This window comes from Cebus imitator, unplaced genomic scaffold (genome assembly GCF_001604975.1).
Source record: "Cebus imitator isolate Cc_AM_T3 unplaced genomic scaffold, Cebus_imitator-1.0 Scaffold62, whole genome shotgun sequence".
Lineage (NCBI taxonomy): Eukaryota > Metazoa > Chordata > Mammalia > Primates > Cebidae > Cebus > Cebus imitator.
Window position 1 is genome coordinate 2,810,107 of NW_016107377.1, and position 24,792 is coordinate 2,834,898.

At 39.7% G+C, this 24,792-nt stretch overlaps 1 protein-coding gene and 1 pseudogene across 2 annotated transcripts in view; one reads left to right on the forward strand and one right to left on the reverse strand.

Annotated features, from left to right (window-relative positions):
* RABGAP1L (RAB GTPase activating protein 1 like) overlaps nt 1-21,510 on the reverse strand; it is a 741,733-nt gene extending 720,223 nt beyond the window's left edge. Inside the window, exon 1 of one of the 2 annotated variants that reach the window (XM_017529899.2) lies at nt 21,304-21,508. The gene's annotated coding sequence lies outside the window, so the exon portion shown is untranslated. Of the gene's footprint in view, nt 1-21,303 lie in introns of both variants that reach the window. The other variant, XM_017529900.2, reaches the window with a different exon arrangement.
* LOC119471466 lies at nt 6,483-6,688 on the forward strand (annotated as a pseudogene).
* Nucleotides 21,511-24,792: the final 3,282 nt, after the last annotated feature.

Below are 24,792 nucleotides of genomic sequence, written 5' to 3' on the forward strand. Positions count from 1 at the left end.
CGCATGGACACAGGGAGGGGAGCACTACACACTGGGGTCAGTTGGGGGGAAATAGGGGAGGGACGGTGGCGGGTGGGGAGCTGGGGAGAGACAGCAAGGGGAAAAATGCCAGATGTAGGTGATGGGGAAGAAGGCAGCAAATCACACTGCCACATGTGTACCTATGCAACAATTATGCATGTTCTTCACATGTACCCCAAAACCTAAAATGCAATAAAATAAATGGGAAAAAAAATAAAAATAAAAATAAATAAATAAATAAACAAATTGTATCTACAAATCTCACCTAATCTTTATGTGAAGTACATAGATTTTTCAGGGTATATAAAGATGAACACAATAATATATGCCTTAAAGGGGCTCACAGTCTAATAGGTAAGAGAGAAAAAGGTAGTTATTAAAACTCAGTGTTATTATGCATGCTGTTATGGAACTACAGAGACACACAATTCTAAAACACATGCATATAAAAAAAGCTTTAGAAAAATATTACAACATGTTCACAGAAGTTATTTCTGGTTTTCTATAATAAATATAAATAACTTAGTGGGGAAAAAAATTTCTTAAGAAACTTTAAATAGCCATACTGAGAAAGGCAACATGAAAAAAATCAAAATAGTTGATGTATTTGTTAGGGAAACACATATTTGCAGTTCTAATTTTTTAAATCCTACACTGCTGTAGAGTTGTTCAGGGGGGGAAATAAAAGTTTTAAATGCTAACAAAGGTTCATTCAAGTGGGTAGTGAGAATGGGATGGGAGGCAGGACCTTCAGAAGCTTGAGTGTGGAAATACTCAGACTCAGAATTATGTCCCAACTCCAAAAGCTTGAAAAATGGCTCACTGTATAAACTATAATTTATGATTTATGGGTCTAGTCTTTTCACTTCACCTTTTGACTAAAACCTACAGCCAGCACTTTTCCCCGAGATCCAATGTTTAATAACCTCTATAGTTGGAAAGCTGTTCTTTAACCAAAGTATTTTATTATAATCTCAATTTCCTGTTCTAGGAATTGAAGGGGTGGGAAAGACAGGAACCACTTCAACTTAGAAATTTTACAGTTTGAAAACTACTATTAAGGTCACTTATTAACTATGTCTCTATCAACATAAAAAGAAATTCCACTAATTCTGGTAATTAGCTTAGAAAGCCTATGCTTCATCTCCTTAATGCATATTTCATTTTCTTTTCCCTGAATCGCCTCAGTTTCTTCCCATATCCCTGAAACTACACAGCTAAACCCAATTATTTAATATGAAGCTAATTAGGGTTAAGTAAAGCAAGTGGTTACTCATCAGTCCACGGAGGACACAGTTATATTAATTCATCCCAAATTTGCTTTTTAACATGATCTGTATTACTTACTCATCCATCTGCATCAGAACTTATACTTCCGGACCACTGTAACTGTCAGATCTCCAGAGGATTTCCTCTATCCTGAAATTTATTATCATTTATATTTCTCCCTCATTTATGGTTTTTATTTTAAAATATTGTCTTAAATTAGGGAGGGAGTACAGTATAGTAGTGGTTAAAGACATGAAGTAGCAGACACTCTTTGTTACCTATATAATAATTCCTACCCACCTCCCTTCTTTCTGTTGGCAGAGCCCTTAACTGTTTAGGTTATCTCTCTTACTGCCATGTGCTCAGGAATAGTGACTTTACACACTCATACTCTGTCTTCACAGCCCTATTTGTAATGGTGGTTACAGTCCCTTGGCATCTGCGGGAGCCTGATTCCAGGATCCCCCATGGAAACCAAAATCCACAGATGATCAAGACCCTTGTATTAAGGTATTAGTAGCTGGGCACAGTGGCACATGCACGTAGTCCCAGCTATTCATGGGGCCGAAGTGAGAGAATCACCTGAGCATAGGAATTCAAGACCAACCTGGGCAATACAGCAAGACTTCATCTCTTAAAAGAAATTCAAATAAAATAATATGGCTTAGTATTGGCATATAACCTACGCACATCCTAAGGTTAAACTACTTTTCTGGTATTAATTGAAGCAAAAAAGAACCTAATAGAAAAGAGTTTACATTTCAGTTCTGCCACTTATAAACCATTTCTTATAGGACAAGCTACTCAATTTCCTTGTATCCTCTGTTTTATCATTTGTGAATTAAATGTAAGAAAAGTACCCACTTCATATATCGATCTTAAGTGAAATAATGCAGGTAAAGCATGAAACAAGTACCAAAGACTGTTTTTATAATTATTATCAAGACTGAATACATGAACACAAATAAGCCAAATTTTAAAACACAACAAAAAATATATATTATTCAGGGGCTAACGGGTACTATTTTCACAAAATAAAAGTACAACTTGACCAGTTATGGTGGCTCATTCCTGTAATCCTAGCATTTTAGGAGGCTGAGGCAGGAGGATAACTTAAGCCCCGGAATTTGAGACCAGCTTGGGGAACAAAGCAAGATCCCGTCTCTACAAAAAATATGAAAAATTAGCCAGGCAAGGTGGCATGTGCCTTCAGTTCCAACTACTTGAGAGGCTAACGCAGGAAGATCCCTTGAGCTCAGGAGTTCAAGGTTGCAATGAGCTGTGATCACACTATTACACTCCAAGGTAAGTAATGGAGTAAGCTCTTGTCTCCAAAAAAAGTACAACTTAAGCAAACTTAATCAATTATGGCTTTCAAATTTTAGTTAATGGAGAAAATAGCAAGTTTCCACTTGTCATAATTACAGGCATCACTATCATTGTATCATTATTCTAACACTAATGAAAGACCTCAAGAACAGATAAAGCAGCAGTAAAGGGTGCTAAGAAATGACAGTGTGGTCACATCAACTAGCCCAAAGTTACATCAGTGGAGTCGGGGTTCAAATCAGGTCAGTCTGGCTCTAGAACAACTGTTTTCTGCTACCTCCAAATCCTGTGTGTGTGTTTTCACTAAACTATTTTGTTGTTTATAGATCTGAATTGGAAGCTATTCCTATACAGGATCAGTACCCTGAACTTAGCAACTGACATAAAAATATCCCTTATGGAAATCTCAAACAAATTCTTTCTTTCTTTCAGGAAGAAGACTCTTAAGAATATGCATTATAAAACATGTTTCAACAACATTATTTTAAAAATATTTGCTCCAGCATACTCTTGATATCACCAAGGAATCCATTCTGAGACCTTAACAAATATCCAAATTCCTGAATACTACTAACATATTATTTTCTACTTTATGCATACATAAGATGAAAAAGTTACATTGAACAACAAATTGATAGGCTTATACAGGGCTTGCTCTGTACCAGCTATTCCCAAAGTGTGGTCCCTGGACCCCAGAAGTCCCCCAAAGCAATCTGGGGGTCAAAACAACTTTCCTAATAATACCAAGACATTATTTGTTTTTTTCACTGTGCTAATGTGATGGTGCAAAAGCAATGGTGGGTAAGATTGCTGGTGTCTTAACACAAATGAAATAGCAGCACCAAAGTATACTGGTACTCACTATACAACCATATATGCTCAGCAGAAAAGCATACGCACGCGTGTGTGTTGCTTAAGACTTAAGTCTTTAACGAAATAGCAAAAATTGTCTCCAACCTTTAGAGCACATACCTTTTTAACATTCTACCTGACAAAGTAGGAAATACACAAAGTATTTCCACTACACACCAAAGTATAATAGTTTTCAGAAGAAAATGCACTTCTGCAATGGTTTGAGTAGCAAGTTAAATTAACCACTTTCTTCACAGAATACCATCCTTACTTTAAAGAACAGCTGACAAACTATAGTTATAAGGACCTGGGTATTTGGAAGACATGCTCTCTAAATGGTACAAGATAAGACAGTCACCTCGAAGAAAACAACTGACAGTATTTGCTGTTAATAATGAAATGTGAGCTTTCAAGTAAAAATTAGCTTAGCCTGAGGCAAGAGGATCACTTGAGCCCAGGAACTTGAGTACAGCCTGGGCAACATAGAAAGACCCTGTCTCATAAAAAAATAATAATTAGCTTAACAGCCTCATGCTACTTAAAATTCTTTTCTGGGGTGTTTTGTTTTGTTTTTGTTTCTTTTTAAGTTTTAGAATACATGTGTAGAACGTGCAGATTTGTTACATAGGTATACGTGTGCCATGGTGGTTTGCTGCACCTACCAACCTATCATCTAGGTTTTAAGTCCTGCATGCATTAGCTATTTGTCCTAATGCTCTCCCTCCCCTCTCCCCCCAACCCCCAACAGGCCCCAGTGTGTGATGTTCCCCTCCCTGTGTCCATGTGTTCTCACTGTTCAACTCCCACTTATGAGTGAGAACACGTGGCATTTGGTTTTCTGTTCCTGTGTTAGTTTGCTGAGAATGTTGGCTTCCAGCTTCACCCATGTCCCTGCAAAGGAAATCACCTCATTCTTTTTTATGGCTGCGTACTATTCCATGGTATATATGTGCCACATTTTCTTTATCCAGTCTATCATTGATGGGCATTTGGGTTGGTTCCAAGTCTGCTTGCTATTTATTGTAAATAGTGCTGCAGTAAACATACCTATGCATCTGTCCTCATGGCAGAATGATTTTTTTTTGGGTATATACCCAGTAATGGGATTGCTGGGTCAAATGGTACTTCTGGTTCTAGATCCTTAAGGAATTGCCACACTGTCTTCCACAATGGATGAACTAATTGATACTCCCACCAACCATCTCGGCCCAAAAACTCTTTAAGCTGATAAGCAATTTCAGCAAAGTCTCAGGATACAAAATCAATGTCCAAAGATCACAAGCATTCCTATACACCAACAACAGACAAGCAGAGAGCTAAATCAGGAGTGAATTCCCATTCACAATTGCTAAAAAGAATAAAATACCTAGGAATACAACTTACAAGGGATGTGAAGGACCTCTTCAAGGAGAACTACAAACCACTGCTCAAGGAAATAAGAGAGGGCACAAACAGATGGAGAAACATTCCATGTTCATGGTTAGGAAGAATCAGTATCATAAAAATGACCATACACCCAAAGAAATTTATGGATTCAATGCTATTCCCATCAAGCTACCATTGACTTTTTTCGCAGAATTAGAAAAAACTACTTTAAATTTCACAGGGAATCAACAAAGACCCTGTAAGACAATCCCAAGCAAAAAGAAGAAAGCTGGAGGCATCACACTACCTGACTTCAAACTATGCAAGACTATAGTAACCAAAACAGCACGGTACTTGTACCAAAACAAATATATAGACCAATGGAACAGAACAGAGACTCAGAAATAACACCACACATCTACGACCACTGATCTTCGACAAAACAACAATGTGGAAAGGATTCCCTATTTAATAAATGGTGCTGGGAAAACTGGCTAGCCATATGCAGAAAACTGAAACTGGACCCCTTCCTTATACCTTACACAAAAATTAACTCAAGATGGATTAAAAACTGAAATGTAAAACCCAAAATCATAATAACCCTAAGAGAAAACCTAGGCAATGCCATTCAGGATACAGGCATGGGCAAAGACTTCATGACTAAAGCACCAAAAGCAATTGTAACAAAAGCCAAAAATGATAAATGGGATCTAATTAAACTAAAGAGCTTCTGCACAATAAAATGAACTATCATCAGAATGAACAGGCAACCTACAAAATGGGAGAAAATTTTTGCAACCTACCCATCTGACAAAGATCTAATATCCAGAATATACAAGGAACTTAAATTTACAAGGAACTTAAATTTACAAGAAAAAAAATTTGCCCATCAAAAAGTGGGCAAAGGATATGAACAGACACTTTTCAAAAGAAGACATTTATGCAGGCAACAAACATTAAGAAAAGAAGCTCAACATCACTGGTCATTGGAGAAATGCAAATCAAAACCACAATAAAATACCATCTCACATCAGTTAGAATGGTGATTATTAAACATGCTGGCGAGGCTGTGGAGAAATAGGAACACTTTTAAACTGTTGGTTTTGTTTTGTTTTGTTTTGAGAGAGGGTCTCACACTGTTGCCCAGGCTGGAGTGCAGTGGTATTATTTTAGCACACTGTAACCTCCACCTCCTGGGTTCAAGCAATTCTCCCTCTTCAGCCTCCGGAGTAGCTGGGATTACAGGCACCCACCACAATGCCCAGCTAATTTTTTTTTATTTTTAGTGGAGACAAGGTTGCAACATGTTGGTCAGACTGGTCCCAAACTTCTGACCTCAAATGATCTGCCTGCCTCACCCTCTCAAAGTGCTAGTATTACACGCATAAGCCACTGTGCCCAGCCCTTAGAAGTCTTTTCTGATGACATTGATGGCAATATTAACAAATGTTGACTTTTTTTTTATTTTGAGACAGAGTCTCGCTCTGTTGTCATGCTGGAATGCAGTGTTGCGATCTGAGCTCACTGCAAACTCTGCCACCCAGGCTCAAGCAATTCTCCTGCCTCGGCCTCCCGAGTAGTTGAGATTACAGGCATGAGCCACCATGTCCAGCTAATTTTTGTATTTTTAATAGAGACAGGGTTTCAGCTTTGCGCAGTGGCAATATCGTAGTCAATGGGGTTTATCCAAGGTGCGATTATTGCTAATTGAGACAGGGTTTCACCATCTTGGCCAGGATGGTCTCAATCTCCTGACATTGTGATACACCCAGCTTGGCCACCCAAAGTACTGGGATTACAGGCACCAGTGGCCACCAAGCTGGCCACTTTTTTTTTTTTTTTTTCCTTAAAAAGGGTCTCCCTCTGTTGCCTAGGCTGGAGTACACTGGTGCCACGTTTGCTCACTGCAACCTCTGCCTCCTAGGCTCAAGTGATCCTCCCGCCTTAGCCTCCCAAGCAGTTGGAGTTACAGGCATCTACCATCATGCCTGGCTAATTTTTTTTTTGTATTTTTTGTAGAGATGGGGTTTCACCATGTTGCCCAGGTTGATCTTGAACTCCTGAGCTCAGGCGATCTGCCTGTCTCGACTTCCCAGAGTGTTGGGATTACAGGCATGAGCCACCATGCCCAGGTGGACTTCTTTATATTATATAATAAAATGTGTCAATATTGTAAAGAGCTACATAAATCAGTGAACCAATGCCTTACAAATAACCATTATAAAATTATGTATAGATAAAAGATCCATTCAAACTGCAAGACAGACCAGCAGATTTTAAACATAACAGATTACAAAAAGTTCATTAATGTGATGCAAAATTTCACATGGCAACTTCATATAACCATTAATAAACTACCAACTGTAGAATTCTAGTGTGGTATGAAAGAATGAAAGACAAGTATTGGTATTATGTTAAAAGGATATTAAAATACTCCTCCCTTTACAAGCTACATATGAGGCCAGGTTTTCTTTGCATACTTCAACCCAAACAGCATACTACAATGGAGTGAATGCAGTAACAAATATAATTTGTCTGTCTTCTATGAAGTCAGACATTACAGAGGTTTGCAAAATGTAAAACATGTTATCTTCTCGTTAAATTGTTTTGTTTTGGAAATTGTTACTTTTCATTAAAAATAAGTTATTTAATCCCAGCACTTTGGGAGGCCGAGGCGGGTGGATCACGAGGTCAAGAGATCGAGACCATCCTGGTCAGCATGGTGAAACCCCGTCTCTACTAAAAATGCAAAAAATTAGCTGGGCATGGTGGTGCGTGCCTGTAATCCCAGCTACTCAGGAGGCTGAGGCAGGAGAATTGCCTGAACCCAGGAGGCGGAGGTTGCGGTGAGCCGAGATCGCGCCATTGCACTCCAGCCTGGGTAACAAGAGGGAAAATCCGTCCCAAAAAAAAAAAAAGTTATTTAGGCTAGGTGCACTGGTTCATGCCTGTAATCCCAGCACTTTGGGAGGCCAAGGCGGGTGAATCACTTTAGATCAGGAGTTCAAGACCAGCCTGGTCAACATAGTGAAACCCTATCCCTATAAAAATACAAAAAGTAGCCAGGCATGATGGCAGGTACCTGTAATCCCAGCTACTCAGGAGGCTGAAGCAGGAGAATTCCTTGATCCCAGGAGTCGGAGATTGCAGTGAGCCGAGATTATGCCACTGCACTCCAGCCTGGGCGACTGAGTGAGACTCCGTCTCAAAAAAAAAAAAAAATTGGCAGGGCATGGTGGCACCTGCCTGTAGTTCCTACTCAGGAGGTTAAGGTGGGAGAATCACTTGAGCCCGTCAGGCACAGGTTACAGTGAGCCGAGATTGTGCCACTGTACTCCAGCCTAGGCAGCAGAGTAAGACTCTGTCTATCCCCACTAAAATAAATAAATAAATAGCCAAAAAAGCCTGTAGTCGAAAACGAAAACAGTAACTTGCAATACAATGTGATCAGTATGACAACAAAAAGGAAAACAGTAATGCTCTAAAAGCACAAATGAGAGATTTTTAACAGAGACCACAGTCTCAATAAAGGCTTTATAAGATGTTATCTATACTCAGACCCCAACTTCATGCCACCCAGAACAGAAAGATGACATGGTTCATGCTCTTTAAAAATTCTTGGTGCCCAAATGGTTAAGAACCATTAACTCTGGTATCTTACATAAGTAATTTCTAGCTACAGTTATATAACACTGTACAGAACAATGTCTAGTATTCTATAATCTGCAGGTCTATATGTGTCATATACATATAAGAAAATTAAATCTATGGTTATTCAAAGCCTTTTAGAAATCAATCATGCTAAAAATAATTTGATAACTGTACTAACTTTATCCTCTGGTTTTCATTCTATTTCATATTTTTTAAATCTTCATAATATAAATACTTTAATGTCTTCATAAATTTACTGTAGAGGATACTCAGATAGCTAGTAAAAGCATTATTTCCACATATGCCTATGAGGGTGTTTCCCAGACAGCCATTTGAATCAGTAGACTGAGTCAGAAAGAACCACCTTTACCCAGCGTGGGCAGGCACCATCCAATCTGCTGGGGATAAAATAAAGCAAAAAAGCAGAGGAAGGGTAAATTCACTCCCTTGCTCTCTGTTCTGGAGCTCAGACTTTCGTCTTTCTTGTCCTCAGACCTCAGAACTCCCGGTTCTCCAGCCTTTGGACTCCAGGACCTGCATCAGCAGCCCCCTAGTTTTTCAGCCTTCAGCCTCCAATTGAGAGTTATTTTGCAAAAACCTCAATTACTTTTGTACCAACCTTCTTTTCTACTCTCTATTCATCTGTTTCACCAATAAGACTCTCAGCTCTTCAACAATCTCTCATCTCTGCTTCTCTAGCACAAAACCCATATTCTACCTTATAAATAAATGCTTGTTGACACAAACAATGACAGAGAATGAAACCAACTGGATAAAAAGCCATAAAGTTGTAACACTACATAAAATTGGCCTTTCATATACATAATGATATTAAGTTTCTTCTCAAAATGCACACTCAGGAAATCCAAATTTAAGAGGAAACCGTAAGAAATGTTAAGAACCGAGTATGTAATAACATAATATTAAGCCATTTCACCCACCCCATCCTCTAAAAAATCTTTTTAACTTGGCTGGGGGGTCAGGGGAAGCAAAAAAACCAATAGCTGCATTTTACTCAGATAATTATACATTTATGTTCAACCTAAGTGCAACTGACATTTAAAGAATGGTGTTTGTTAAAATAGTTTAAAGAAGTAAACATTGATATCTGTAATAAAACCATAAAACCCCTAGAAGAAAATACAGGAGAAAAGCTCCCTGATATTGTTTGGCCTTGGCAATGATATTGGTGGATACTACACCTAAAGCTCAAACAACAAAAGTAAAAATAAACAAGTAGGACTACATCAAACTAAAAAGCTTCTGCAAAACAAACAACAAAATGAAAAGGCAGCCTATGGACTGGGAGAAAATATTTGCAAACTATATATCTAGTAAAGGGTTAACATCCAAAATACACAAGAACTCTCGCAACTCAACGGCAAAAACAAAACAAAATAACCCAATTAAAAAATGGGCAAAGAAACTGAATAGACATTTTTCCAAAGAACACATACAAATGGCCAACAGGCATATGAAAAAGCACTGAAAACATCCCTAATTATCAGGGAAAAGCAAATCAAAACCACAATGAGCTATCACCTCATACCTGTTCAGATGGCTATCATTAAAAAGACAAGAGATAACAAGTGTTGGCAAAAGTGTGGAGAAAAGGAAACCCTTGCAAACTGTTGCTGAAAATGTAAATTGCTTCACAGACATTATGGAAAATGGTATAGAGGTTCCTCAAAACATTAAAAATAGAACCACTTATGATCCAGCAATCCCTCTGCTGGGTATACACCCAAAGAAACTGAAATCAGCACCTTATAGAGATATATGCCTTCACGTATTCATTGCAGCATTATTCACAATAGCCTAGATTATGGGAACAATCTAAGTTGTCTATTGGCAGATGAACAGATAAAATATTTGTGGCATATACATAAGGGAATATTATTCAGCCTTAAAAAAAAAAAAAAGATACTGTCATTTGGGACAACATAGATGAAACTGGAGGACATTATGTTAAATGAAGTAGGCCAGACATAGAAAGAAAATTACTACGTCATCCATTTATATGTGAAATCCTTTCTTTAAAAGCTGAATACATAGAAACAGAGTACAACCACAGTTATCAGGGGAAAGGAGGGGGATGAAATGGGAATAAGTAGGTCAAAGGGTACAAACTTACAGTTATGTAGAATGAATGTCTAGAGAGCTAATGCACAAGGACTATAATTATTAATATTGTATAGTATACTTAAAATTTGCTAAGACAGTACATTTTAGATGCTCATACTACAAACAATTTTTTAAATTATGGAAGGAGATGGACAGGTTCATTTGCTTAACTGTAGTAATCATTTCATGATTTTGTATCTGTATAGCAAGACAAATCATTTCATGATTTTGTATCTGTATGTTTTGTATAGGTATATCAAAACATCAAGACGTATACATTAAACATACACAATTTTAAAAAAGGACAAAGGGGGAATGGTAATTATTAATGATCTAAGCTAAAATAAAATCAGAAAACTCTTTTGGGTACATCTAGCTAATCTGAGGATATTCTAATAGGAAAAAAAAAGTAACCCATAACAGAGACTCATAGATTATTGATGCTGGAAGGATCTTATAGGTTACCTGTTATTTACATATACTCCTCCTCATTGCAGAAAGAATTCAAGCTACTAGAGACCATCTGATCCACTTTTTATTGAATACACCCCTACATTTCTGCAGTCCTCTACCTTTCACTCACAGATCCCTTGACCCCACACAAAATTTGTCTTCTACTCTATAGATAACTTTTCAAATATTCATTTTTTTCAACTTATTTCATAGAATTACTGATTACAAACCAAAATATGTGTGCAAGATTTCAAAGATTTCTTTGGTGTCTCAAATATTATCCAATAAAATGAATATTCCAGAGACATTTGTGTGTTCTTTTGAAAATCTTATCTTTTTGATTCTCCTAACCACCCTAAGAAACATGCAAAGTAGGTAACATACTATTAAAGATGGTCAATATAGAGTAATAGCAGAGAGTCACTATAATACAGATTTAGAAGCAAGAGATAACTGCCTCTCATAAGTTATGTGATCTTAAGCAAGTTACTGAACTTCTCTAATCCTGCTTCCTCATCTGCAAACTGGAGATGATACTATAATCGTTCCTACCTCATATGGTTACTGTGAAGATTAGCTAGATAATGTACATTTTCTTATGCAATAACTTCCCTATGTAACCACTCAATATTAGCTCATCGTTACTGTGCAAAGAGGAGAAAAAAATTGTGCCCAAATCACTTATTCTCTCTGACTCTCACAGCAGCACTAGATCTACAATTAAGGTTCTGTGTTTTACCTACACTGTCTCCCGCAAAACCAAAAATGTTTACAGTTACTTGCATCTTAACGACTTTTTTTTTCCACCTTTGTACAACTGATAACAATGTCTAAAAGCCACTATTATCCTCCTCTATGTGAAATTCTCAAATGTTTAAAAATTGCACATATGATCCCAACACTTTGGAAGGGCTGAGGAAGGAGGATTGCTTGAACCCAGGAGTTTGAGACCAGCCTGGGCAACATAGGGAGACTCCCATCAAAAAATTAGTAGAGTGTGGTGGTGTAGTACTGTAGTCCCACCAGCTACTCCAAAGACAAAGACTGGAGGACTACTTTGAGCCCAGGAGTTCAAGGCTGCAGTGAGCTACGACAGTGTCAATGCACTCCAGCCTGGGTGACAGAGAGAGACCCTGTCTCCAAAAAAAGGAAAAACAGAAAAATTGCTAAAGCTCTCTCTTCAGAAAAGTAAATTCTCAGTGGAACATAATGAAGTTAGCATGCAACACAATGAAATTTATATTCAAAATAGGAAGTATTAGATGAACTGATAAACTGATTTCTCTAACTTACTATTACTAGCTTATCTTTTTTTTTTTTTTTTAATAGACGGGGTTTCACCATGTTGGTCAGGCTGGTCTTGAACTCCCGACCTCAGGTGATCCGCCCGCCTTGGCCTCCAAAGTGCTTGGATTACAGGCGTGAGCCACCACGCCCAGCCTACTAGCTCATCTTTAAAAAAAACTTTCTCTGGGCCAGGCACGGTGGCTCACCCCTGTAATCCCAGCACTTTGAGAGGCCGAGGCAAATGAGGTCAGGAGTTTGAGACCAGCCTGGCCAACACAGTGAAACTCCATCTCTACTAAAATACAAAAATTAGCCGGGCATGACAGCATGCACCTGTAGTCTCAGCTACTCAGGAGGCTGAGGCAGAAGAATCGCTTGAACCTGGGAGGCAGAGGTTGCAGTGAGCTGAGATTGCGCCACTGCACTACAGCCTGGATGACAAAGCAAGACTGTCTCAAAAAAAAAACAAAAAAACAACCCTTTATCTGATATTTTCAAATGGTAGGGATGGCTAATTTATCTAGAGTTAGGGTAACTTCTAGAATATCAAAGGAAAAAAGGAATGGAGGGAAGAAGACATCAACTAAATTACCATTTGATACCAACGTGGTAATAGATCTGTGCACAGAAAGTCTGGGACAAATCAAAACATTACTCCAAATATGACCATGACCACAAGGCAAATATGAAAGATTTTAAATGAAAGAATACAGTTCATGAGATTTTTTAAAAATGGAAAAAAAGCAATAAATGAATGAGGTCTGGTGATAAACAGCTGCTGAATAACAAAATTACCTTAAAAAAAACTTCAGAAACCCTACTGTCTGCCAGTATATATACATACATGTATGTATATATATATATATATATATATATATATATGTATATAAAACCTCCCTTCAATGGTTGATTTTTCACTAAAGTAGAAGTATATTCTATTCTTTTTTTTTTTGAGACAGAGTCTCACTCTGTAGCCCAGGCTGGAGTGCAGTGGCATGATCTCAGCTCATTGTAACCTCTGCCTCCCAGGTTCAAGCAATTCTTGTGTCTCAGCCTCCCAAGCAGCTGGGACCACAAACACGCACCAACACATCAACTAATTTTTGTATTTTTAGTAGAGGCTGGATTTCACCATCTTGACCAGGCTAGGCTCAAACTCCTGGCCTCAAGTGATCTGCCTGTCTCGGCCACCCAAAGTGCTGTGATTACAGGCGTGGGCCACCATGCCCAGCCATCAATGTATGCAAGATAAACTGACTATAGAAAAATAAATTATTCAAAAAGAAAAAAAACTATTCAAAGAAACACCTAACAACCATTCTAAAAACTATGCATTTACACAATGCTCTCAGCAAAAGGCCTTACAATGACAATTAATCTTGAAGCACAGAAAACACTCCATGCAGTTTATAAAAAAATAGCGATATATGTCTCTTAAACCTTCAAAACTCAAAACCACAGGTTTGTATTTTTTCTAAAAATAGTATTTATTTGCATCACTTGTAGTAGAAATCTGATTTTTAAAGTCCCATAATTTTGCTTACTGCTAATAATGAGGACGTTTACCGTATGGGTGTATGTGTCGGGTAAAGAAGTTGAGAAATTCCTCACTGGTACATGAATGAATTCCATACTTGCCTTTTAAAATGTGCTGCTTTCTTGAAACTGGGCATACAAAAACTCCCTTTGGGTTTGCATTACTTTCATATTTGTGAATACTTCACATAGTGGTCTTCAAAGAGCCAGAACACTTGTTTTCAGTCATTAGTCAGGCGGGCTATATTTTCACCACAAATTCCAAGAACTAATGGATATGTAAATATATATGTATGTCTACACATACATATACACACACATATCTATGTGTATGTGTGTACATCTTTACAAATGTTTACATTATTTAAATTAAGGGTACCATCATCATACTTTTTACCACACACACACACACACACACACACACACACACAAATGGTGGTAGAAAATCTGGAAGGATTCTAATAACCTCAATTTGTAAAAACTAACATGCCTCAAAAAAGAGGGGGGAAGAAACTTTAAAAAAACACTATGCTGACATGATTAGCTATATCATTTAACTGGTGTGAGGCATCTGGGCCACGCCATATCTGAACTCTTATCGTAGAGTTTGGGGTGTGCTATATTGTGGAGCAGTTCATATGAAACTGCTGAAACCACCTAAAATGATAAGACAACAACAATTACATATCAGGAGCTTATATAACTGAAGAAAATAGTACGGCAATAATAAAACTCATATTTATTTTAGAACCAAGGCTCATCTCAAAAACGCTTTATCAACCATCCAGAAGTAGCCCAGCTTTTTACCAACCAAGTAGTTATTTACTACAGCAACTTTGTTACCAACATTTCCAAAATTTTCCACACACTTCAGTGATGAGCTATTAAACAGTGTCTGTATGTGTTGCTACCTGGGCAACACTTTAAGAGGGCTTTTACCTTTACAGAACTGGTGGGTCAAAGAGAAGCAAGGCTTCTTTAAATTGACTTTACACCATTTTAATTAGAAGCAGTAAGTGTGAAATCATCCACAGGCAGAAAAGCTTGAGAACTGCCATCAGTACTTCAATTTGATTAACAGACACAAGTTACTGGCATTCGCCTTCATTTCTAGCCACCCAATTCCCCTGAGAAACAAGGCAAGTTCCATCCAAGACTTCAAAACATCTTCAGTCATACAGGCTGTCAAAGACATAAATGCTGAAATCTAAGAAAATTCTTGAAGTAAAGAAGCTATGAATCCCTTACAACTGGATTTGATATAAAATACCATGCTCTGCTGCCCTAAATTCTAAAAGCTACTCAGTTCAGCTGCCGCTCTGTATAACCTACCCTTCTGCCTAAACTAAACCTGCCTCCAAAAATTAAGATCTAGTCATGTAGAAATCACATTTTAGAAGGCCCTTGAAAAGACTTTCAAAACTGCTTCCTGTTCTACCATAGCCAATTTGATGCTATTTGGTGAAGCAAAAACAACCAAAAAAACACTGTATCTCCTTACAAATAAAACATTTTTCGCTTCCCAACACTTTTATGACTGGTAAACTCAAGGCTGCTTCTCCAACACTAATAATTATTCCCTTCAGTTTCTACTCTAAGGATACTTATATGTTCTCTGTGTCATATTTTAATCACAATATAAATCTTGTTTAGTATTAAGAAGCACTAGATTACTCCAGAGTCAAAAATGAAAGAGAAACTGAAAAGCAGAAAGAAAAACTGACATTCTAGGCTCTCAACCATCTGGTGCTAACTGACTCTTTCTTGCCTAGCTCTTTCACTATTCATTTTTCCCTGTCCATACTTGTATGCCTTTGATCACCCTGGCCCCCAGCCCAGAAAGGCCTTTCTCTAATACTAGTTGTCCTATCCAAAATGTAGTTCAGTGGTCAGGCATGGTGGCTCACACCTGTAATCCCAGCACTTTGGGAGGCCAAGACAGGAGGACAGCTTCAGTCCAGGAGTTCAAGATCAGCCTGGGCAACACAATGAGACCCCCATCTCTACAAATAATCCAAAATTAGCCAAACATGTTGGTGTGCGCCTATAGTCCCACCCATTTGGGGGCTGAGGCAGAAGACTTGCTGGAGGCCAGTAAGTCAAGGCTGTAGTGAGCTGTGCTGGTACCACAGCACTCAAGTTTGAGTAAAGAGATGCTGTCTTAAAAAATAAAAATTGGCTGGGCGTGGTGGCTCACGCCTGTAATCCAAGCAGTAGATCACCTGCCTTGGCAGGAGGTCGGGAATTCAAGACCAGCCTGACCAACATGGTGAAACCCCATCTTTATTTAAAAAAATAAAATTAAAATAAATACAAATTTTAAAAAAAAAACATAGTTCAAATGTCACCTCTTCTCTTAAAAGTAATCTCTCCCTCCTCTCTAAACTCTTATAGTTCCTTATCTTTATCTTTTTACCACCCATTACTTTCTGCCTTTCATTATCATTGTTGTTTCCATATTTAATCCCCCACCTAAGCATTAAGTCCTCAGGGTCAAGGTCCATCTTTATTCAAACTGATTAACACAATCCCTTACACATACTAGGCATGCTTAGGAAAGAAGACCACCAGAAACAACTCCAGATTTAGTCCAGAGCCCTGGCTTTGCTAATAACTCACTATCTGACCTTGGACTTGAGGCTTTTAGTATGTTCCTTCACTTACAAAGTTAGGAGGGTAGGCTAAACTAGTTGTATTTGTTGTTGTTTAACTGTAGGCTATAATCCATTAGCAGGATGTAAAATTAATTTGGAAGTCAAAACCCAACATTTTTTAAATGAAATGAAATAACAGAAAATATCAATGTGTGTTATAAGCAATGAGGTGCTATAAATGTTTAACAACTACCTATGAGGAGGGAAGCCCTGGGAATACCAGTTGCTGAATTTCATGGTGAAAATATTACCACCATGACTAATTTCGAGCTGCCAACATGATGTCACTGGACATAGAGCTAATTAGGAAGACATATGCACAACTGGTCTTGCAAGCCATTACAGCCAACTCAGCAGGCCCCTGAAAAGATAAATATTATTCCACCAAACTTTCAACTTTGTGTGTGTGTGTGTGCTTGCTGAATGAAGAAATAAAATATATTTTTTTATTGTGGGCCAGAATCAAGAGTTCAATAAATGTTCAGGTAGACAATCTCCTGGTCTCCTTCATGTATACTACATAATTTGATAAATCTTATTCTTGGTTACATATGTCTCTTTACCACCACAATTCATATTTTTCTTCAAAAATGAGAGTAATACAAATGTCTATTGATATCACCAGAAGGCAAATTACACAGAGTAGGAATTTGATTTATGGAGTATCGGCAAAGTGCCAAAGTTCTTAGCATCTGTTCAGCCCCACATACCTGTAAGATACAACACACTCCTACTATATCAATGGCTCACTTAGCAATGGGGGGCAGGCAGGGGATAGGAGGAGGAAATCTATAGTATTTAAAAAAAAAAAAATCCAGATAATTCTGTATTTGTGCTTATGCCCCCACCTCACTGAATACCCAGGTACAGAGAAAATTAGAGCAGTAAAAAATAAATGTTCCATACCTGAATGTTTCCCAATCAAATTCCCTTGCATCCCTCAATGAGACCTCCATTACTAAGAATCCCCTACTAGAACTAAGCTTTTGCCATGGACTAGCGACATGTAGTTCTTGCTTAATTTAGAATAGGCAAGAGGGAAAATAACACAGCAAACAGTTGTTAAGACTTCATATTCTAGGAAAATCAGGCTTTTATTGAAAAAAAAAACTGTCTTATTTTCTTACTTCTTATTTAAGCTTACTAAACTGGGTGAGAAGTTTCTTAAATATATTTTTGGCTGTACTATGTCTATCACAACACAGCCTGTAACCAGATTTTTCATGAGTATTTATAAAGAACTGTGTTGTTGTTGGGTTTTTGGGGTTTTGTTTTTTTTTTGTTTTGTTTTTTAGTCCAACAACACTGACAAAATGTTTTCTATTTCAAAAACTATTTAGAAAATAAGAAGGCTCAGTATTTCAAGTATACTAATAATCTTAGCCCAAATCTAACTCTAAATCAGCTGAATAGATGCCTAGAAGTTTCCCTAGGAAAATCCCCAAAAAGTACACCAAAAAAACACCAAAAAATAACAAAAAAGAGTCAGCATGGGCATACACTTGCTATATTCAATTATGCCATTCCTATCTGTTGAAAAAGAGCAATGTGGGAAGTAAATGAAATCTGAAAAGGAGATGTTCAGAGATGCAAGCTCTGCTTAATTCATTAATTCTTCCTTATTAGGATCCACTGATGTTTACATACTTATGCCCAATTCAAATACTGACTATAAAGTCAAAATTATACCCCATTCTGAAAGTCTAGAAGTCAATGTCTTTCTCTAAATTATCAATGTTAAAACTCTCCTTTAAAAATGAATATGTTTTACCATAACTCAGGCCCAAGTCCATATTTTCTCGGCCTCCACTGTTTGTAATGGCAAAACGCTCATCAGATCATCTCCACAAGAAATCCCTGAGCCATGTTTGAAATGCCATCACCTGGAACGGTCTTGGGCTGCTGGTCATCCTCAGACTGAATGGCTGACCCATTTATATAACTCAAGAGTTATAAAATGTAGAACTCATTAAAATTAAGACATAAGCAAGCTCAGTGCCTGGGAATCCCACAGGCTTATAGCATCAACTTCATTCTCCAAACCCCCTCCATCCAGTCATAATGATCCATATCCCACTTGAAGTCAATGGTAGGTTGGATTGCAGTCCCAGTTCTACACCCTCAACATGAGAAATTTTTGCTACTTAGCTACTACTCTCTTCAAAGTCAATCTCTTGAAGCCTAGCTATCTCCCACATATATTTTTACTTGGCACAAGAGAATTCCTTTTGATTACTCCAAAAAAATGGAAAAAAGGACTTTCTGATTCAATGATGTATCATCTGAGAGTTCAAATAAATATACAGCAATTGAGCAAATTCTAGCTTGGGTTAAGGCAAAGAAAAAAATTTAAGTTTTTAAAAGTCACAAATTTGGAACTGGTGAGCTGACCACATGGAATCTCCTGCTTCACGTGCCTAATAAAATTCTGTCATTCAAAGAAAAAAAATATAACTACCAGGGTAAAAAGAAAATGATCTAAATCATGAAACAATTATCAAAGAAACAAAAATTCTCAAAACATCACAACTGTAATATATAGAAATTCCCATCAAATAACTCAGTTGGAAAAAAAAAATTGGCCAAGTATGGTTAGCTCAGGCCTGTAATCCCAGTGCTTCGGGAGGCCAAGGAGCAAGGACTGCCTGAGGCCAGGAGTTGGAGACTAGCCTGGGCAACATGGTGAGACCCCTGACTCTACAAAAATAAAATAAACACTTAGCCAGGTGCGGTGGCATGTGTCTATAGTCCCAGCTACTCAGGAGGCTGAGGTGGGAGGATTATTTAAGACCAGAACTTCATGGCTGCAGTGAGCTAGGGTTGAGCCATTGCACTCCAGCCTGGGCACCACAGCAAGACCCTGTCTCTAAAAAAAAAATAAACAAACTACATACATTTACAGTTACACCTTTTTAGTTTGGTTTGCATAGTCACCATATGCCCCAATAGTACCGAGCCTTACTAACTTGTTTCCAGCTTTCTAAAAGACAATGTAGATTCTATGTTCACATATAAGCTCTGCCCTACTTCATCTACTTCTCCCAGATGACTTAATAATACACATCAGAGCAAATGTAGGCTACATAATATGTTAACAAATAAACTCTGCCCTGTTTTATCTACTTCTCTCCAGGTGACTTAATAATTCATAATATCGGTATATTTATTGAACTGATTTAGTATAGACACGAGTCTAACTCAAAGTCTAGAGCTAACCCCTCAACCAGGTGTACATTTAATACAATTTGATGATAATGTATACATAAAGTTCATCTAGTCATTCTCCTTGGAAATCTCATTGTCAATTTCATAAGGGACGCTCTACTGAGAAAATGAACACAGGCCAGTTTTCTTTTTTTTTTTTTTTTTGAGACGGAGTTTCGCTCTTGTTACCCAGGCTGGAGTGCAATGGCGCGATCTCGGCTCACCGCAACCTCCGCCTCCTGGGTTCAGGCAATTCTCCTGCCTCAGCCTCCTGAGCAGCTGGGATTACAGGTACTAGGAACTTGTGAACCAGTATTTTCCATGAACAAAATCCACTTCCAATGTGACCACAAGCAAACTTCATATCTGTATCTTCCGACGTCATTACTAACGGATAGTCTACGGAAAATGCCAAATATAAACACTACTATAAGAAGAGTCAGAGGTTTTCATGAAACTGTGTTTTCAGAATTTTAACAAGCAACTACTTACTTCCCCCATGCACAAGGAAACTTAAACATATTAAAAATCCCTAAACCCTCCAGTGCCAAAAATGAAGGCCTTAAAATCATTTTCCAAACGGTGCTGAAATCTGTCAGGCAAGCAAAAGTACTCCCTACCATTAGTGTAATAAGGCTGGCATTTCAGTTTACCTGCATGAAACCATCAACTCTGCAAGTGACAACTCAAATTTTGGTACATATTCTAATATAACCCTATCTGAGAGATCCAAAGACCTGGACACACTGCCTAGTATCTGAAACCCGTCAGTTGAGCTCCCATGCACCCGGCCACCTCCCGCTGGCCGGTGGCCCCTTTCCACATGCTGACGCACTGCCTAGCCCTGTACCGTTGGCGACCAGTGCAAAGTACTAGCCCCGTCTCAGAAACTTTGACTCAGTTATCAGGACACTGAGCACCCACAAGCTGGGTGGGGGTTGAGAGGCGGTGTTTGCCATGCCCTGGGAGATCAACTTTGAGGCAGGGTATTCCCTGCAGGTAGGGATCTGCCCGGAATGCAGCCCATCCCAAACTACAAAACCACAAGCTTCAACAGCAGGAGCCAAGCAAAGTGGTCGGCGGAGGAAGAGGAAGGGGGAGGGAGAGAAACGATGGAGTACAGAAGCCTGCGTGTGGGTAAGAAAATACTCTAACCACTCGCCCACCGGACGCAGGGCTGCTGGGACTGTGAATACAGCAGCAGTCACAGCGTAGCAGCGGGCGGCAGCCGCGCAGGCAGCAATGTCAGGAGGGCACGGCTGGAGGTGGCGGCCGCCGAAGCCACTACCCCGCCCCCAGGTAAGGGTACCGACCCTACCGGCCCTGGCAGCGAGGAGCGGCCACCTGGGAGAACCGCAGTGTCCGGGAGGCGGCCGACAGTCCTGAACCCTCCCTGTGCCCTCCTTCCCGCGGTCCTCCAGCATCCCCGTCCCGAGCCGGGGCCCCACCTCGACCCTCCCCAGGCTCACCAGGACGCCAACACACCCAGGCAGCCTCGGCCCGCAAATCCGGGCCGCCGGGCCGCCCTGGTGCCCCTAGGAGGCCGCCCTCGCCTCACCTCTTCACGTCTCCGCGGGAGCTGCCGGAAGAACAACTCCTTCAGGCGCCCGCGTCCCACCCGCCACCTCGCGCTCTGAGGCCGGGCCGGTCCCGTTCACTCCGCCGCTGCTGGAGCCCTGGGAGGGCGGAGGGAGCGGAGAGGGGAGGGTAGAAGGACGGCCTGGCAGGAAGAGGCGAGGGAGGGGGCGGGCCGAGGAGGGGGAGGAGGAGGAGGAGACGGGTCGGGAGCGCGCGCGTCCAGGCCCCTTGGCGCGGCGTGCGCGCTCCTGCTGGCGGAGGCGCCCACTCTGCCGGGAGACGGCGGCGCACCACCAGCGTGTGCAAGTCCCGGCCTGGCCGCGGTTGAGCCGGGGGCGGAGTGAGGTCCCGACAGAACCCGAGTTGTTGGAGCAGCGACGCGCGACGGGCGGGACTGCGGGAAGCGCCGGAGAAACCTCCACGGGGGAGGGGCGTGGGGGGGTGGGACCGCGCCTGTGAGCCCGCCCAGACCGGGGTGTGTTCTGCTGGCGGTTACTGAGTTCTAAGATTAACTCTGAATGTGGAGAGATTATTTTCTTGCTCATAAACCTGGTTTACATATTTTCATTCTTAATGCCCAGTAATCTTAAGGAAATTCCCCTGAAAGCGTACGAACTTTTTCACCAAGTACTCTTCTTCGCCTCTTTGAAGGTGTCTTGGTGCTTGTGAAGTGCTCCCTTGTTCTGTGAGACTTGGGAGAGATTGAAGAGGGAAATCACCTGTGGGGAATGAACAGGAAAGCACTAAGTAAGCACCTTCTGTGAAGAAAATGTGCCCTCGTTTGCACCTTTTTATCCTGTGGGGTCAAAGATGTTGAGGTACAAACTAGCAGAAAAAACCAACTTTTTTTACCACCTAGATTGTACTGATCCTTAACTGTGGACATCATTCTTTCTAGATCCTGCAACCAGAAATGACCTGTACATTTTCTGAATCTCCTTACTACTTTGTTTCTGTAGCTTTGTGGCACCTAACATGTTGAAGCTTATCCAGGTTGCCCTGTGCAGCATTTATCCCCCTAGACAACCGCTGGGGACCTGCTTCATTCATTTGTATCTTACACACTGCACCCTGCCTAACTCATAGAAAGCACTGGATGAATGTGATTGCATAGATGAATGAATATGGTGTAGCAGGAGTTACTTGTGTCCAGTGATTGCAGCCCTAGAATGACTTTTGTTTAAATATCTCCCTTCTATCCCACTTTAATTCTCCTGCCCTCATTTTCCCACCCATATCTAAAAGCTACTCAGAAATGTGACATTTGTCCAAAGGGCCCTCCCTCCCAAATTCCTTCCCACCCCCTTTTCCTGATGTTAATGTCTATAGATGCTGAGACATATCAAGAGTGTCGTAATTATCTATTTTTTTGTTTGTTTCCCCTACCTTCTGTGCTCCTTCCCTTACTAACTTCTGTATCTCAGGAGCCTACCTAGCCCTGGGCCTGACAATAAATGATGAAAGTTTTTATTATATTCATTAAAGTTAAGGCCAGAATGACATAAATCATCTGTTGATTTCCTGAGGTGTATGGGAACTATTAATAAATCTGCAAACAAGTAAGTACTGAGCCTCTGCTAAATAAAATACTAGTAAATTTACACTGTGCACCATGAGGAAGTCAACGGTTGACAAGGCCATAGTTTCTGCCTTCAGGTATCTTCTAACTGGAGTGAAGCTTTTTGACAAAAAAAAAAAAAAAAAAAAAAAAAAAAAAAAAAAAAAAAAAAAAAAAAAAAAAAAAAAAAAAAAAAAAGGACAATGGATGTGCTGATTATCGGCATTCAACAAGAAGCTTAGCCAAAAAAAAAAAAAATTTTTTTTTTAAATGGCAAGTCTAAACAAGTTTAGTGTTCCCCAAATTCAGTTCTATGTGTCTTGAAAGCAATACGTAGTAGAGGCCACCATTGGCCACTGTGAGTTAAATCTTCTATTTAAGTGGAGCGTGATATCTAAGTCACTGTGGTAGAATTTATCCATGTGCCAGCTTGCTACAAGGAAAAGAAAAATCCTGTCCCATGGCCACATATAACACCTCTAATCAACAGGGGTCATTCTTTAAAATTGAACTTTTCCTCACAGCACAACATAGATAAGAGACAAGTCAAAACAGAACCTAGATAAGACAAGTAAGGTGATCTGGTGCAAACTTATCTTTACTACCAGAAAAACAATTCTAAGCACATGCCAAAAAATTATTAACAGATCTTCAATCTTTTACTCAAGAAGCTGAGAGGAATAAAAAAGTAATAACAAAGCATTCTTCATGTAGTATGTGCTATTCACTTCTCTTTCCACTGTGGCTTCATTTGCATTAAGCATATCCTAGCAGCCCTGGTCCATGAAAGGACCGAAACTCTCACTTTGAGAGGAGGTGTTGTGAAATATTCCAGCATGATTCATAATATGACAAACTGGTGGCCCAGATACAAATCTAACCCACTAACATGTTTTATTTGCCATACATGGTACTTAAAAAAAAATCAGCCAAAGTTAAAAACCAGAAGATCTCACATGCATTTTGGGCTTCTCCTTAAAAAGTGGAAGATTTGGTAACAGTGGGCTTACATTCTTATGTGAACAACAATCAGGTGCAGGACATGCATTCTCTCTTTTGCCAAAAGCTCTACATCCCTACTGTATTTTACAGTGTTGTTTCTCTGATTTATGTCTGCAACTCCTAGTTTAAAATGTAATATCGAAAATTGGAAGCACAGCCTGTAATCCCAGCACTCTGAGAGGCCAAGGCAGAATTGCTTGAGCCCAGGAGTTCCAGACCAGCCTGGGCAACATAACAATACCCTGTCTCCACACACAAAAAAATTAGAAACAAGTTAAACATTGAACGATAATGTAAGAGTTTAAACTGGTATCTAATGATATAGGATATCATATTGATTTATAGTGGCCATTATGTCGATTGATTCCCCACGATATATTTCCACCCTTCTGCAATTGCAAGGCAGCCAAGGACCTGATTAGGCCCATCTCTGCTCCATGTGTGGACAGTGATTGTGATAATCAGCCTATCTGATAATCAACCTAATCCCATCCTCACTTGATCTGTCAATATTCATTGATAGGCACTGACATGGGTCTAAATTGATCCCAATCATGTGGAAGGCCAGATCTTGTGTTTGTTGGGAAATGAAAAGTGCTCTTTTTCTTACTCTGGCTGGTGTGATGAGTGGATGTGCATCCAATAGTTACTGCAGCCACTTTGCTGCCATGAGGAAGCCAGCCTGAAGATGAAGCTGACACATGATGGAGGCACTTAAACCCAGCTTGAAGCCTACCCCTTCCTCTGAGACAGTAAATTTTTTGAGACAGAGTCTCATTCTGTCGCCAAGGCTGGAGTACAAATGGCTCCATCTCGGCTTACTGCAACCTCCTCCTCCTGGGTTCAAGTGATTCTTCTGTCTCAGGCTCCCGAGAAGCTGGGATTACAGGCGCCTGCCACCATGCCAGG